The sequence below is a fragment of the Humulus lupulus genome, chromosome 1 (assembly GCF_963169125.1).
Source record: "Humulus lupulus chromosome 1, drHumLupu1.1, whole genome shotgun sequence".
Taxonomy (NCBI): domain Eukaryota; kingdom Viridiplantae; phylum Streptophyta; class Magnoliopsida; order Rosales; family Cannabaceae; genus Humulus; species Humulus lupulus.
In genome coordinates, this window is record NC_084793.1 from 212,801,016 (window position 1) to 212,814,501 (window position 13,486).

General features: G+C 41.4%; 1 pseudogene; it reads right to left on the reverse strand.

The window, feature by feature from the left end:
* Nucleotides 1–294: 294 nt before the first annotated feature.
* Nucleotides 295–6,696, reverse strand: LOC133828891 (monooxygenase 3-like; annotated as a pseudogene).
* Nucleotides 6,697–13,486: the final 6,790 nt, after the last annotated feature.

Here is a 13,486-nt window from a genome sequence, read left to right on the forward strand (position 1 = left end):
AGATTGTCTTCTTTGTCAACATAGATCATTATCTATATATAATCTAGGTCATTTACCCCTAGGGTTAGACTTTCTTTATTTAATTGATATTTTAATCATATTAAGACAATTAATTAAAAAAAGTAACTAAATAATACAACTTGCAAGTATTTACAAGTAAGCCACTGCACTGGGTCCCACCCCATGTGTGCGCTTGAGAAAGTTGCGAACAAACCCGAGAAAACGACTGAATTCCATTATTGAGACAAATAATTCTTTTGTTCACTTGAGAAAGATGTAAATTTCTATCTTCAATTAGAAAACTTGAACTTGATAGGAATGGAGATTCTTGGAAAGTTTCCCACAATTATAATGCATAACACTTGCTATCTTGGGGAAAACAAATTTGTAAAAAATCCCGTCCCTGAAGAACTTCAGCTGCCACATAGAGCCACCATGTTGAACCCATCCTGCTAAGAAGGAGCATGTGATCAATCAAGTGGCTCGCCACTTTCTTTCCTCTGCATAATTAGATAATGCTTTAACCATCTCTCTTGGGACAAGTCCTCCATTTTGCACAACACAGACCCCAATATGTCTGCCTAACACCACAACATATTCAAGTGATGAGCAACCACCATGTCCCGAATTCGATGTCATAGGATGCATGGCATCCCTGACCATCATGATGTTTTTCTTGCATAAGTTTCCAAATGCTACCTTCCATGGTTTCCTAAACATTAATGGTGCCCAAGTCAATGTTGAAAGATTAGAGTGATGGACAATGTCTTGAAATAGTTCAGGCAAGTTATTGGCATATTTTTCAAGTACTTCTCTGGAATTGCATCAGGGTCTCCTCCCAAGTATGCATCTGCAATGATACATGGCCAAATACAAAATTTACAAGGTATTAACTGCACTTATATTTTTTTCTTGAATTTGCAAATTGATACAAAGTTTCTTGTTTTGATATGATTTTAGATAATGAATCTTTCTAAATCAAGACTAATTCATTTTCCTCTTATGACATGAAGGAAATGAAGATATTTGTTAAGAGTGAAAAGTTGAACCTTTATCAGGAGACACAAAAGTTACAAACTAATAACTATCTATTTTTGTATGGGGAACAAAACTAGCCATTTTGCCTGCACCAACAAACTACTGGACTTCTTGCTTCAGTCCATGGCCTTGAGGGAACACAACCATTCCACGAACCGCTGATCAGCCAGAATGAACCAGTCCAGCGAGTCCCAACCAACTTGACACTATTGAGTGCACCCTATCACAGCCAATCAGAAAATACAAATTTCTAGCATCCCATAATTTAAAAGCCAGTTGAGATAGAATGTAGAAAAATGAAGGTGCTTAGTAAATTTTAGAAGTGACTTTGATTGTTGTAACTTTGCTTTTATGATAGTTTCAACTTCCATGTGAACAATAATAATAGATGAATTTTCATGTTCTTGGGTTTCTGTGGCAGTGATCCTTCTTGAGAAGACAACTAAATCAATTGGAAGTTCATCTACGAGAGCCTTGAGCAAGGCTTTCCTGTGTACTAGTGTGGGTTCATTCCCTTCATCGGTTGACATACATAATGAGAACAAAAATCTGTTAAATAAAAAATCATTGTCCTGACACAAATTCTTTGTTGCCGGCCATTGTTTTATCTTTCACTACAAGTTACAATAAAAAAAATAAAGGGCAATGCTTACCTAACATCTCCCAGCAAAGGGATTACTTGAATTTCTCCAGTATTGATATCAGTTACATATATTCTAGTACAAAACACCAAAAGTGAGTAATACAAATAAGTGAACTGAAAATATAAGAGTACACCAACTTTAAGATGTAGAATTTTATTGATGTACTATAGTTCAACAATATGTTCTTTAATAAGACAGAAAAAATTATATAGGACAGTTTACCTTTCAAAAGGGGCGTAAACGGAGGTTAACTTTTGAGAAACGCCAAGAGAATAAAGTGCAACTCAAGCATTTGGAAAGAGGGTCAAAGTCACACTTGTGGCTTTAAGCCCATCAGATCTCTCCAAAACTAGTGCCTTAACCCCACATCTTTTCAGTGCCACTACAGTGGGTAAACCGGCTATTCCTTCTCCCACAATAACCACATCCTAGGAATGTCAAAATGACCTGATGGAGCGGGGCAGTTTAGAGCTCCAATTTGACAGGGTGATTCTGATCCAGATTAAACGGGTCGAAAAGCAAGGCGGGGCCTTGCCCTGCCCCGATCTGATCTGGTATTGATTATTGTTGGGCAGGTTATGACTTGTTCCGGTAGCTCTTTTGTGTTTTTGTTTTTTTTTTCTAAAGAATGTTTTTTTTCAATACCTTAAACAAGAGTCTCTACTCTTCTTCATCTTCTTCTTTAGTTCAGGCGAGCTCTCTCTGTCTCGCAGGTTCTCTCTCTCTCACCTGGGTTCTCTCTCTCTCACCTATGTAACACCCTGCGTTTCGGGTACCTTTAAATGACTCAGGTCAAGATTTTTCCCCGAGTTAAGAATATTATTTTAAATAATATTATATTTGTTTGGAATTTATTTCCTTGAGTTATTGCTAGCCAAATTATGAATTTTGTGATTAAAAGTCAAGATAAGATTTTCGGTCTTGGACCGACACAAAAAACCCTAATCAGGTAAAAATCTCAGAAAATAAAATGAAAAACTATGGCAAATATATTTTGGGCATAACATACATTCATAAAAAAAAAGTTTGGTCAAAAATAATAAATGGAAGAGGAAATGGAATTTTTAGGGCGTTTTGTGTTAAAATGCTTAATTTTACCAAATTGGGGAATTTTATTCCATAAAAGAACCTTAGGTTAAATTGTATTGTGTGATTAATTAAATTAAATGTGAGAGACATTTAATTTAATTATTATATGTTAAGTTTTGTATTTTTAAGACTTTATATGAGTGAAAAATGATATAGAAAGTCATTTTGGATTTTTTTTCTTAGGAAATATTTATTAACCATTATAAAAAAGTATAGTAACATAAATAAAAGAAATAGTGGCCGACCATGTGAAGCAAATTAATTGGGTGGACCAAATTGTTTTAGTTTTAATCCCCATTTAAATTAGGGTTAATGGCAACAAGTGGTCAAAGTAAAAACACTAAAGTGTTTTAGATATTTTAGAGTTGTCTAAGATCTTCCAACGTCCCATAACCGACCCCCTTGTCTCATCTCACTCTCATCTTGTTTAAAAATTCTTATTCAAGTTTTCTCATCATTTTCAACTACCAAGAATACTAAGAAAGATTGGAAGCTTAAGCTTTGGTCTAGGAAGAGTTTCCCTAAGGTAATGTTTAAAAAAAAACTTGACTTTTGTAAGGTTTTAACCATAGATCTTTCAATAGCTAACTATATATGTTTTTGGGGAAGTTGGTTAAGGTTTTGAAGGATTCAAAGCTAGTAGAAATATCAAATCCTAAAGCAAGAACAATAAGAGGTAAATAGTTTACTTTTTATGGTTGTTATTGTATGGTTTTTATTTTAAGCATTATTTTGTATATTTAATGCTTAAAGTTTCTTATTGGTGATGCAATAAGGCTATGGTAGTTGTTTTATAATTTTTGTGATGCTTGTGTGTTGATTTTTGAAAATAGGGACCAAAATCCCTAAGGGTTTTGTTGAAAACCCTAAAACAAAAATACAAGTTTTAAGCTGTGACTTCCAAGGGGTCAAGCATCCACTGTATATTTATTTTGTAAAATTAAATTTTACTGTGATGTTGTTGAGATGGAGTACATAATATTGATCTTTTGAAACACAAAAAAACGTTTAGAAATGAGTGAGTTATGCTATTTCAAACTTTAGGTAAAAAACTATTTTTTTTTCGTATTCTTAAATTCGGGACCAAGTTTGGATAGCCACTGTATCGGTCAAATGCACCCAGTTTTTTCTAAAATTTGGTGGACATATTCTTGGAATAACCTGGTATTCCACTGTAAAACTTAGTAACAAAATAATAAACAGTTTGAGAGTTACTAAGTGCCAAATTCTGGAAAAAATAAGGACTTGAAAATAAGGTCATTTTTATCTCAATATTTGGAAAATAATTTCACCAATCAAAAATGCTCCTTTTGACCTAAGAATTCACAAAGACCTAAATGGCATACCAAGTATGGAATTAAAAAAATTTGGTAGCAATTGGGTAAGTAAATTTCAAGTTATAACCTAACAAAGTATTGCAAGATAAAAACTTGGTAAGTCTTAAAAATATTTTGACCTAAAATACCACTTTGAGTTTAAGTGAGAATTATTTTATTAAAAAAAATTATTCTTTCTAAAAATGAAAGATTTAATTTATTAATATGTTGATAAATTAAAAGAGGGTTTAAAAATCCTATATTTTGATAAAATAATTAAGTAAATTATTTGTTCTAGTTAGTAAACTTGATTAGTTGACTTTACAGAATTAACTAGTCAAGATAAGAAAATATTAACGATTTTCCTAATTAATTTAAAATTAGGCTATTTTATTAACAAGTTTTAGAGATTAAAACCTTAAGAAAAATAAAAGGAAAATTAAGAGATTATTTTATTGAAAAATAATTAAGGAATTTTTTTTGTATTTTCTGGATATAATACCGGCAAAAATCTTTTATATACTTAACCACCTATTGAAAGTACGGGTTAATAGCAGAACTTTTAAAGAATAAGATTTTTAGCAAATTGTGGGAAAATATTATTGCGATACTCAAGCCTAAGTATTGAGACCATAGGATAGGTCTCCCCAAGACTTAGGGTTTAGTCTCAAATGTTTTTTAGTACAGATTTCTTGAATGGGTTTCAAACCAAGTAAGGATCTTTCATCCTTACAAGTGATTTTTAAAATGACCAAACTGCCCAAAATAATAATAATGAATTATGAAGTCCCATAATTAATCCGAGTATATTGTACGATAATTACAGTATTGGCTAAGCATAACTAGACTATACATTGGAGGGTGAAATCTTGCTGAGAGCTAAGGACTCCAAGTAAGTCAACTTCTATTGTGTAACTACAACATGAAACAACTATTGTATTGTCTGTTAGTATAGGGACACATGCACATATATACAATGTCGTAAAAAGTTTGCATAGAGAGGTTAGTCTAGTAGGTGTTGATTCAGGAAATATAAATGGTAGATATCCATCATATCCGAAACGGCTGATCCCCCTCACACTGCTTGTTTGATTTTATTATGTCTGGTTCACTACTGCGACGAGTGGCCAAGAGGTGAGGATTGCTGGTTTAATCCTAGGGGTGCCAAAATGAATGGGACCTAGGGGCCTTCATGCTTAATCTTTGAACGGTTAGAACCCGAGCAAGTGCTCTGATAAGTTATTCCCGGATAGTAGCCGTGAATACTGGCCATTTAGTGAGAATGCCTAGAGATATTAGGGGTTGCCAAGTTTGAGTGAGGCTGTACACCCTAGGGGAAACTACTCACCAGCACCACTGATTAACATAGAAGTCTCTGTCAACCCGTATAACTTCGATTACACTCTTGAATAGTAGCAATGCCCTAGGTAACTTGATGGTTGCCCTTGTCAGGGATTGACTTTTGGATAAGTAGTGATGCCCTAGGTAACTCGATAGTTACCCTTGATGGGGATATTTATTGGCTAGTTCTTAGTGTTGAGACTCAGTTCTCTCTTACAGATTATCAATTATGCTGGAGGGCGTGATACACCTGAATTGTTGGAAATTATCTAGCGTTGGTCTTGAATTATATTGTGATATATTATATCTGCTTGCTCTGGGATTTTCTGAGTGCAGGGATTTATCTGTTTATATAAAATAGTTTGCCATTTTTTATTAGGCATAACCGTAAGTTTGCCAGGACGCTTTTGCATTCTTGAAATTGAATGCATATTGTCCAGATGGATCCGGAACCCTAATTTTTGTGACCTATTGTTATCTATGGACAATAACTTGGTCAGTGACCACCTGTCTTCTCTTCATGCTTTTGTTTTAAAGTTGAACTTACTAAGCGTTTTCGCTTACCTAGTTGTTTACTGTTGTATGTAAGAACAAGGGCAAGGCAGAGTAGTGAGCGCTGGAGTTTACCTTTTGAATGTACATGAGGACTGACCTTTTAGGAAGCTGTTTTGTTTCTTGGAAATGTCGTGTTATTTTCATAAACTAGGCTCACTTTACTCTTCATAAATTATGTTTGTATTAAATGTTGAGTATGGCCATACGACTTTTAAAAAGTTTTTTTTATACGGGTTTTTGAGACATTTTGTTAAATGAAAATGTTTATATTTCTGCATTATCGAGACTTGAAAATCTGAGTCGTTACAGTTGGTATCAGAGCTCGAGTTGAGCCGGTTCTATAGACAACCCACATGTACATTTCGCAGAGATAGAAAAGCACTCACTGTAAGTACTGCCTTTACATATATGTTTCATTTTCTTTCTTTTATTTACCTCAATTCTATAAATTTTAGGTTATGGTCGATATACCTGAGATAGATGACCTTGTGGTAGGAAACCTACCCATGATCCCTATGCTTAGGATCTATTACCATAGAATGTTTAATGATGAGAATCTGTGACACTTCGAGTACAATCAACAACATCGACGTGTCATTTGGTAATGGACTCATTACATGAGAGAAGTCCTTGATAGGGCCAACACACCCGAGCGACGGAGAATGCGATATGTCAGCAATTGTCTGAGAGGTTTGACAGAAATATGGTTTCATCACAGACGTTGGTGACTGATTTGCGACACATGGGATGACTTTCGTATGCAGATCAAGCTAGCATTTGGGCCATAGATTGGCCTATCTATGTGGTTGATAGCATACCTCGAGGCAGAGGAGGATCCCGAGAAACCGGACGAGGATAGTGACATAAAGCTAGATATCTTGATTGATAACCTATATTAGGTTATGCTGAGAGAGTCTTGTTGATACTTTTTGTAAAGACCTTGCAAACCTACTAGGTTGTAGGACTTTTGTGTAGCTATAGTAGTCAGATGTAGAAACCCGATATGTAGTTAGGGTTCTCTTTTTGGATTTATCATCATGCTAACTAAAATCCTATGACATGATCTTTCATGATCATTTTGTACTGCTAGGTTATATCCCTGAATATTATGACTACCTATTTTGAGTCGAATCATTATGGTTCTTCTTTCTTGTTTATGAGCAAAACGGGTATGCTCATTTATTGCTAGGTTAGTATTCTTCCCTACTATACATTGTGGTATAAAGACTTGCGATTATACCTAACACTCGAGCCAGGGGAGGTCGAGCTGTTAATCAACCAGACCCTGCCAAGAAAGTGGTCGTTGACCAAGATGCCGGTTGTGGCCAAGGTAGAGGAAGGGATCGAGGCTGAGGACAAAGAGTACAATCGAAACAAAATCTGGCAACTAAAATAGAGGATTTTTTACTTTGTGGCAGCTACCGAAAGGGAAAAGGTAATCTGCGTTGGTATTAACTTCTCGTTCCTATGCGCTTAGGAGCTTTTTTATTTTAAAACAAACAAATGGAAAGGACAAGAGCTCAAAGAGGAATGGGAGCTGCTGGTCGGGGCCAAGCCGCACCTGCTGCTAGAGCTCAGAATGCGCTTGCCGCTAGAGCTCCAACCCAAGCTGCTAGAATTCCCGAGATAGCTGAGCAGATGAATAATCTACAAAGACTAGTGGAGACGTAGGGAGCCCAAATTGGAAGAGGGCAAAAGAGGCAGGAGGATTCTGATGCCCTCCAACCTGAAAGGTTGAATACCCTTTTTGGGATAACTCCCCACGCCACAAAACAACAAAGTACCACATGCAAACAACAACATACCACCTGAAAATAATGAAGAACAAAACCTGCCCCACAGGTTGTCATTGAACAACCTGTACCGCCAGTTTAAGCACCAAGAGCAGCCCAAGTGAAACATATGTTAGAAAGGTTCGGCAACTAGAGTCAACCTACGTTTAAGGGGACCACTGACCCATCAGCAGCAGAGGAATGGATCAGTATCTTGGAAAGGACCTTTGACTTTATTGGAGCTACCAAGAGAGAGAAGGTAGTTTGCGCGACCTATATGTTGAGAAAAGATGCCCGCATCTGGTGGGATGCAGCCAAGAAAGGGCATAATGTTGCCGAGATGGAATGGCAAGAGTTCTTGACCTTGTTCAATGGCAAGTACTTTAGTAAGGCAGTGATCGAGCACAAAGTGAATGAGTGCACTAATCTGAAGTAGGGAACGTCGAGCATGCAGGACTACGTTAAAAAATTTGACCAGCTATCTAGGTTCGCGAAGAACCAGGTGAACATTGAAGAGAATAAGATCTGGAGATTTATGAAGGGCCTTTGTAGAGACATTTCCAGGTGTGTAGACACTAGTACGACTGGCCCGGAAACGTATACCGAAGATGTGGAACGGGATCTTTGCCAAGAGTCTTGGGCCGTGTCGGACAAGCCAGAACCACAGAAGAGCGAAGACAGGAGGTACACTCCCAACAACCCCGGATAGTTTCAGGCCAATTAGAATGGCCCAAGAGGAAAGTTCAACCTGAGGTTCGACCAGAACTCGGGGAGGACAAACAATCCAAGAGGCACAAGACCGAATGTTGGGGGAAATAATAAAAGAAAAGGGGGACCTCCCAATCAGGCAATGGCTAGTCCCAACAAACAGCTGAGATGTGAGTTTGAACAATGGCCACTGTGCAACAAGTGTAATCAACGCCATCAGGGCGTGTGTGGGGTATGTTATAATTATGGAAAGCAAGGGCACTTTGCTAAAGAGTGTCGAATGCCAGCCAAGGGAAATGGAAATGACCAGCATAAACAAATTGGAGCTCAGCCTCGAGTATATGCACTTACGCAAAGTGACAAAGGAGCTGGACCATCTGATATGGTGTCAGGTCAGATTTCTATCGGCCAAACATCGACATATCAATTAATGGATACTGGTGCATCGCATTCTTCTGTATCTGCATCGTTTGTGGAAAAATTAAATAGAAGGCCTGAGCCTATGCCTATTATTTGTGGGGTATCCTTGCCTTCGGGAGAGGATATACTGGTGCGGACATGGGTCAGAGCCGTACCAGTTAGGATTGAAGGTCGTGAGCTGACGATGAATCTGTTAGTCTTGGACCTACATGAATATGATGTCATATTTGGGATGGATTGGTTAACCAGATATGGAACCGTTATCAATTGCAAGCGCAGAAAAGTGGTCTTCACCCTAGCGGGAGAAGAACCATTCGAGTTCAAGGGTACATCAAGAGAAAAGAAGTGCCCCATGATTTCTGCGATGAGGGCGAGAAAAATGTTGAGTGACAGATGCATCGGTTTTCTGGAAAACAGAGTGGATAAGGATAAAGAGATGAATCAACAACCTTCTGATGTACCGATTGTGTGCAAGTTTTTCGACGTATTTCCTAAAGATCTCCCAGGGATTCCACTAGACCAAGAGATCATGTTTGAGATAGAGCTAATTCCAGGAACTACGTCGATCTCAAAGACTCCTTATAGGATGGCGCCAGCTGAACTCAAGGAATTGCAATCGCAACTGCAAGAGTTACTAGACAAGAAGTTCATAAGGCCAAGCTATTCTCCGTGGGGTGCCCTGATCTTATTCGTGAAGAAAAAAGTTGGCTCGATGAGAATGTGCATTGACTATTGGGAGCTGAACAAAGTGACGATCAAGAATCAATATCCATTGCCCAGGATTGACGATCTTTTGGATCAACTACAAGGAGCGTCAGTATTTTCCAAAAAAGACCTACAATTGGTCTATCATCAGCTCAAGGTTAAGGAGACGAATATACCAAAGACGACCTTCAGTATGCGCTACGGTCACTACGAGTTCTTAGTGATGTCCTTTGGACTAACCAATGCCCCTGCAGCATTCATGGATCTCGTGAATCGCGTATTTCATGAGTATTTGGATAAGTTCATCATCGTGGTCATTGACGATATTCAAATATACTCAAAAAGCCAAGAAGAGCATGCAACGTATCTGGGACTGGTCCTTCAACGTCTTCAAGATGAAAAGCTTTACGCTAAGTTTTCAATATGCAAATTTTGGCTAGAGAAAGTTAATTTTCTGGGGCACAGAGTGTTGGGAGACAGAATTTCGGTAGATCCTGCCAAGATAGATGTCGTTAAGCAGTGGAAACCTCTGAAAAATACTCATGAGGTTAGAAGTTTTCTTGGATTAGCGGGATATTACAGGAAATTTGTGGAAGGATTTTCCAAAATAGTCGCACCAATGACTGCTGTAAATATGGAATTTTTTCCTTGTGAATTCTATTCACAAGTGAAGCTCTATGTTACGAGACGTCCTGAAAGGGCATCACATGATGGTGAAGGAGTTGGGGTAAGAGAGTCACCCTCACTAGGCGAGGGACTTTGGCCACTCGCCGATCCAAACTTCACCCTCGCTATGCGAGGGCCCCTAGCTGGCCATCCTCGTGCGCCCCATTCCAGCAGGCATCAAGCCTCGTCCACACTCGGAGGAAGAGCGTCAGCCTCGCTATGCGAGGGACCCTCGCTATGCGAGGGTGAGGGCTATGTGGAGGTGTCCGTGCTCCTAGCCTCGCGACGCTGCACCTCGGAGGAAGAACATCAGCCTCGCTATGCGAGGGTGAGGGCTGCGTTGAGGTATCCGTGTTCCTAGCCTCGCGACGCTATGCTCGGAAGGAGGAGAGGCAGCCTCGCCATGCGAGGGACCCTCGCTATGCGAGGGTGAGGGGTGTGTTGAGGTACCCGTGCTCCTAGCCTCGTGTCTATGCGATCCGCATAGTCCGGCCCTGACCCTCGGCACCTCGACTTCTCAAGAGCCTCCTTGGCACAGGCATGGGATCACTTAGGGGAATCTTGTTGATAGGCCAAACGAACGTGGAGCATTTAACGGGAATTGATGAGGACCACCGAGTACGGAACACGTGCGCTGACACGGGGTGTACGGTTATGGAGAGAACAGAGGCACAACCCTATGATCTGCGTCTGAGGAGTAGTGGCGGTACGGACCTGTACGAAGAGTGGTGAGACCACTGGGACACCCTCGACCATGCGCCAGAGCCGACAGTACTATGTCCAAGGCCACGACTCTGACACCATCAGGGTAGACACCACTACGCCCTGAGCCACTACTTTATCAGAGTACCTATGTACGTCCCAGTGGTCTGGGACTCGTTTGTATCCTGGGCCAATAGAGCCTCCCCTATAAATAGGCTCCAACCCCTCAGGCTAAGGGGCTGGAAAACTGAATGTAAAAACGAGACTTATGAAATATATGCTTCTGGTTCTCATGCTTGCCTGAGTTTTCTCCTGTTGTTTAGAGTTCTTTCCATCTAACTCATAGCTTCCTATAGGATAGAGATTGAAGTTTTCTAACCATCAATCGTTGACGAGTTCTTACCGTCAACAGTTTGGCGCCGTCTGTGGGAACGTAAGCACCAAGCTACTGTTCTGCCATTACTTCCGGCAAGGAAAAATGCCGAGACGTTCGAAGCGTCCCAAGGAGCCTCGAGAGGTGGAGGTCCACCTTACCAGAGTCCAGCTGAAGGCCTCCATGAAGGATCCACCTCCACCCCGAGACATAGACCCCCCAAGGGACCCTGAGGATCACCAGAATGACAAGGAGGCCTCGTCTCCGGCCATCCCGCCCGGTGAAAATCCTCCAAGGACAACTACTGCACCACCCGGGAACGCCAACGAGTTCCCTCCTCCCAAACCACCGAAGGTACCGAACTCCGGCCGGCAAGACCCGGGCCCCTCAACGCACAGACGCGATAAACAACCCCGGGTCCATTCTGTGAGCTCAAGTTCTAAATCTCGTTTCTATGAAGAGGAGATTCGTGAACTGCACCGTAAAAACCAAAGACTGGAGACTACCCTGGAGAACATGCAGGAGGTGCTGAATGGCCTGTTGCAAGGTAAGTCGAACATGACCCTGCCCAAGAGGAAAGAGAAGGGTCGGGAAACCACTGTCCCAGTAGACGACGGAAGGACCAGACACTCCACCAGTAACACCCCCAGGGAAAAGCCACAAGAGCATCCTAAACCATCGAGGCCACCCCAGGAGCCAAAGCAAGGGAACAATGGTGGCTCTCGCAATGACGTCGAGGTCACCTCAAAGAGGACGCCCTCAGACCTACGAGAGGAGCTCAACAAGAAGAGGGCTAATAAGAGAACTACCCCTCCTACTGTCCCCCGGAACGGCAAAGGAAAGGAAGATGTCAACCCGTCCATGTTGAGGGACTCCCTGAAGAAGAGGAGGCAAGACCTCGATACGGAGATGAAGAGCCTGCGGAGTAAGATTGTCACCGTGTCTGGAGGGCAGAGCCTTGAGGAAGAGTTCGACTATGAATCGCCTTTCACCAAAGAGATCCAAGCCATTCGACTCCCAGCCAACTTCAAGGAGCCTCATATGACCCCGTATGAAGGAAGCACCGACCCCAAGTACCATCTAGACGCATTCAATGACTTAATGAAGCTGAGGGGGATAAGTAGCAGGGCTAGATGCCACTGTTTCGCAGTCACGTTGAAAGGGCCCGCATACAAATGGTTTAAGAGACTTCGACCGGGGTCCGTCAGGTCTTGGCAACAATTTTCAGACGAATTTCTCCAGCAGCATCATGCCGTGCGTGATTATACAATGCCAGGGACTAGCCTAGCCAATGTAAAACAGGGAGAAAATGAGAGCCTAAAAAACTATATCCATAGGTTCAATATGGAAGCAGCCAAAGTGGGGAGCCTGACCCGCAGAGAGTTAAAAATGGCCATCACCGCCGGGGTGCTTCCGGGAAGCAAGTTGTGGGATAATATGCTCAAGAGGGAAGTCACAGATCTAGATGACTTCTACGAGAGAGCACAGAAGTATATTCGTGTAGAGGACGGTCATGCGAACTTAAAGGCGGGAATGGTCGAGTCCCCTGCACAGCCCCCAACCAATGAAGGGTCGAATGGTGCGAAGAAGAAGAGGGCATACGAAGGATCGAGGGATGATCAACATAGAAAACCCAAGCGGGGAAGCGACCATAGGCAAACGGCTTATACTTTCTATACAGACCTGACGGATACAAGGGAGCATATCTACATCACCAACGAGAAGCGGGTTCCCTTCAAGAAGCCTCCACCAATGAGGAAGGATCGGTCCCAGAGGGATCCCAATAGGTACTGCCAATACCACAAGGATATTGGTCACACCACAGCAGAATGTATCCACCTGAAAGAAGAAATTGAGGAACTCATCCGCAGGGGGCACCTAGGTCGGTATGTCAGGAAGGAAAGGCTGAAAACGGAGGACGAACCAGTGCTATCTAGGACGCATAGAGAAGCTCCAGAGATACAGGGGGAAGTGAGAACTATTTTCGGAGGTCCAGGGCTTGGGGGAGATTCCCGGAAAGGACGAGATCGGTATGCTAGAGAAGCCAGGCGAAGTCCACCACCCTGCATTATGAGCTTGGAGCAACGACCCCCAAAGAGCTTCAAGGGAGAAAATGACTCGATCACTTTCACCGAGGAGGACGCGCGGGGGGTACAC